Source organism: Nestor notabilis, unplaced genomic scaffold (assembly GCF_000696875.1).
Source record: "Nestor notabilis isolate BGI_N333 unplaced genomic scaffold, ASM69687v1 scaffold20244, whole genome shotgun sequence".
NCBI classification, from domain to species: Eukaryota; Metazoa; Chordata; class Aves; order Psittaciformes; family Psittacidae; genus Nestor; species Nestor notabilis.
The window spans coordinates 9130-13582 of record NW_009924733.1 but is presented as its reverse complement, the minus strand read 5'-3'; positions in this window follow the sequence as shown (position 1 = coordinate 13582).

The window sequence follows — 4453 nt, the reverse complement described above, 5'->3', positions numbered from 1 at the left end:
GGGGCCGCCGAGGTGCTGTGCCTGCCCCATCCCTGGCAGTGTTCGAGGCCAGGTTGGACACAGGGGCTTGGAGCACCCGGCTCTAGTGGAAGGTGTCCCTGCCCGGGGCAGGGGTTGGAGCTGGAGGAGCTTTAAGCTCCCTCCTAACAGAAACCAGGCTGGGGTTCTGTGACTTGGTCTGATCACTTCTCTTTCTTACGAAGAATCTGAGCTGTTTTGAAACCCTTGTATTTATAATTCTCTGAACTCTCTCACCTTTGGGTGTTGCAACAAAAATAGGTGGCACTAATGCAGAAAACCCCAAAACAATCCACCAGCCCCAAAACAAACCATCCCAGAGGGATGAAGACACAGTAGTTTTCAGAAGAGTGCTGTTAGCCAGCAACTTGCCTGCCAAAGGTTACTGATGGAGGCTTGTGGGTGTGTGTGGTTTCTGGTCCATCACCTCGCACTCGCCTGTGGAAAGAGGATTCAGAAGCACATCAGGTAGTGATGAAGTGCTGATGTACTGGATTTTTGTCCATCCTCCACAGCTCATGAGTCAGTCCTGCTTGCTCGCTGCTCCCAGGGTCCCTGTGGTGGGTGCCTGTAGGCAGGGGTCTCCCCCAAAACGGCTGCCGTGGTCCAGCTCCTTTCACACACTCTTTCCTTTCTGGAGACTTGGCCTTGGCTTCGTGTTCTTTCCATGTGCTCTGGATTTCCTGACCTGCAACAAAGTGGGGATAAGCTGTGTTTTATCCCAAGTCTGGAATGTGCATCTTGTGACCTCCCCCATGCAGCCTGATCCCTTGTGATGGGAAATACCAGCTTTTTTGGTTTAAAGAACATCTTTTCAATAAAAAGGCTGCGAGAGCTGGGCTGGGGCAGCTGGAGAAGAGAAGGCTCCTCAAGGGGACACCTTAGAGCAGCTCCAGTGCCTAAAGGGGCTCCAGGAAACCTGGAGAGGGGCTTTGGACAAGGGATGGAGGGACAGGCCAAGGGGAATGGCTTGAACCTGCCAGAGGGGAGATTGAGATGAGCTCTTGGGCAGAAGCTCTTCCCTGTGAGGGTGCTGAGACGCTGGCACAGGGTGCCGAGATGAGCTGTGGCTGCCCCATCCCTGGCAGTGTTCAAGGCCAGGTTGGACACAGGGGCTTGGAGCAACCTGCTCTAGTGGAAGGTGTCCCTGCCTGTGGCAGGGGTTGGAGCTGGAGGAGCTTTAAGGTCCCTTCAACCCAAACCTTTCCATGAATCTATGAATTTAATGGAGGGCTGGGAAAGGGTTTTCCCCTCTGGTCCATAAAGGTGGATGTGCAGCTGGTAGCAGGATGGAGCACAGGTCCCCAGTCACAGAGCATCACCCAGGTTTGCACAAGGCAGTTCCCAGTGGCACGGCCAAGCTTCCAAGCTGCTGCCCTGGGGAGAGAACTGAAACACAGAGGACCATGTCCTTGCTAGATGACATGAGCAGAGGCTGTCATGCATGACCCTGAAAACACTTTGTACCTGGCTGCATTAGCATCTGACATTCTCACTTGTTGCACCCAGAAATGGGGAGATTTCAGAGCATTTAAACAATTGCTGTGGAATTGCCCCGAATTGTTTGGTTGCTGCTTTTGTGGAAAGGTGTCTTTTCCTTCTGGAAGTGGCCGGGCTGTTCCGGAGAGGGGTGGTCTGTGCAGAGCTGGATCCTTTGGGCAGGAGCGGTTGGTAGGAAGCTGTGTGGAGCAGCACGTGCCTGCAGCACTGGGTGGCTCTCTGGGGTTTGCCCTTTAAGCCTGAGGTTAGAAATGGGGAACTAAGAGCCCTGCCAGAACCACACTTGCTGGGCAGGTCGGAGCTGTCGAACTGGTCGGAGCCACACGTTCCTCATCCTGTTCCCCATCAATGCACCCGGAGTCACTCCCCCAGGGACCATCTCTTGGGCAACACAACTGGAAACAGGACAACTTGCTCTTCCAGCTCCTCTTTTCCCTAACAAAGCTCATGTGTCCAGTGAGCAGAGATGGCCATGGGGACCAGCTCTGCTCCAAGGCTTTTGCTGGCAGAGGGTGCTTCACTTGGCTGCTGTTGCGTGCCCCAAGCTTTGCTGCCTGCAGAGGTGGAACATGCCTTGTTGCAACTCCATAATAATGTTTTTATACCTCTTTATTAAAGAAAACCTAATTTTGGTGTTTTTCTTTCATCCTTCTCTAAGCCTGTTGGGGTTTTGTATTAGTTTCCTTCCTTGCTCTGTGTGGTGGGTGGAATGAACAGTCAGATTCTATTGGGATGGGTGTAAAACAAGGTGATCCACTGTCTCCTGTATTATCTGTGGATCCTCTACTCTGTAAGTTGGAGGAGAAAGGAAGTTGTGCTGGTGGGGGGGCAGCTCCCGGGTGGGTAAATCCCTGATGCTCTGGGGTGCAGGGATGCCCTGGGGTGAGAGGATGCTCAGCATCATCTCCCGTGGCCACAGCTCCCTGCTGCAGGACCGCCTGTGGGGAGGGCAGTTTGCATATCGGAGTAAACAGAGTCATTTCTCTGTCTGGGGCATGTACAGACATGATTTTACTGCACTAAATATAGCCTGAATCGGGTGGTTTGGGGAGGTGGAGGGAGGGAGAGCAGGACCTCTGGGCTGCTTTTTCAGCATAGGAAAAAATGCTTGAAAATAAATGGTATCTGGTGATTATTCCTTTTCTTTTTTCCCCTCGTGTGCTGTTGGGATCCCTTGCTCCAGGGAGCAGTGTTTTGCTGCTGTGTTTTGTGAATGAGGTGGTGGCTGTGCCTGGAGCAGTGTGAACTCCAACCCGTGCCTGTGCAGGAACTGCTGCTGCTCCCCCCACATATAGATAGATATATATATTTTACTTGGTTTGTATTTTTAATTAGGATATTTTTTAATTAGGATTTTTGTATTATTATTTACCCTTCATTTATTTATTTACTTACTTATTTAAAGTCACAAAATCAACCAGGCTGGAAAAGCCCTTTCAGCTCATCCAGTCCAGCCATTGCCCAGCAGTGCCAAGGCCACCACTAACCCCTGGCACTGAGGCCTCGGCTCCACGGGCTGTGAACACTTGCAGGGACGGTGACTCCAGCCCTGCCCTGGGCAGCCTGTTCCAATGCCTGAGCACCCTCTGGGCAAGGAATTGTTCCTCAGCTCCAGCTAAACCTGCCCTGGGGCAGCTTGAGGCCGGTTCCTCTTGTCCCATCCCTTGTTCCTTGGGAGCAGAGACCAGCCCCCTCCTGGCTCCATCCTCCTGTCAGGCAGTTGCAGAGAGCGATCAGGTCCCCCCTGAGCCTTCTCTTCTCCACACTAAACCCCCAGGTCCCTCAGCCCTTCCCCATCACACTTGTGCTCCAGGCCCTGCTCCAGCTCCGGTGCCCTTCTCTGGCCCTGCTCCAGCACCTCAATGTCTCTCTTGCAGTGAGGGGCCAGAACTGAAAATACCCTCTCAGCTTTCCCACACAGAGGTTTTTAAAGCCCCATGACTGTGCTCACAGGACTTGCTGCTCCTTCACCGTGTTTCAAACCTCTGGCAGCATCATGCACCTCCTGTACCTATGTGCAGGGACGTGCAGGTGACATCCCCATGGCTGGGAGTGGGGGGCTTTGACCCTTTTGAGTATTTTAAAGCTTCTTATTGAAGGAGAACAAAAGGTTATTTAAATTCTTCATAAAATGCTTGATCCCCACCTCTGAAATGTCTCTGTGGCACCATACGAGGTGTTTGTAGAACGGAGACTTCATGCTGGGGACTCAATTCACTGTCCTGTTTGTTCTTACATTGGTTTTCCTCTGCTTTGGTTCCAGGGTTTCTTGGATAACCAGGCAGGAAACCCCCAGGTCGTCATTTTACGCCTCCTGCGTTACATCATCCGCCTCATCTGGAGGATGCAGTGAGCACTGGGTGCGTCCTGAGGACTTGTTCTCCCACTGGGAAAGCCCAGGGAGGACGGACAGATGGATGGATGGATGTGGGGCTCCCTGCAGCACCCAGGTCCCACCCTGCCTCTCCCCAGGACCCATGGTGGGGCTGTCGGATGCGGGTGGACATCCCACACTGAGCTGCGACTCTCCAGAGCAGGATTGTGTCCAGGAGTGATGTTTACTGCTTCCTCTCCACTCTGTTTTATTACCTTTTCATTCTCCCAAAGGAGTCTCAGAGAAAACCCTCCTCAGCAGTGAAATCATGTCATTTCCTTGTCATCGTTCCTGGAAACCTGTCAGCTCATCCAGGATGAACCCTGCAGTGGGGAAAAGGAAAACCTGAGCCAGCTGATGGGCAGAGCTGCCTTAGTTTGCCTTGCAGAGACTCACGGAGCCCTCCCCTCTCCCTTTGCCTCCTGGGATCCGCCTGCGGAAGAAGGATGGCGATGATGGAAGAAGGGCAAAGGGCTTTAAATCAGCACTTCTTTTCCCTGTAAATATCTAATGCTCCCCCAAATCCACCTTCATTTGCATCATGCAAATAGCCTATTTCCT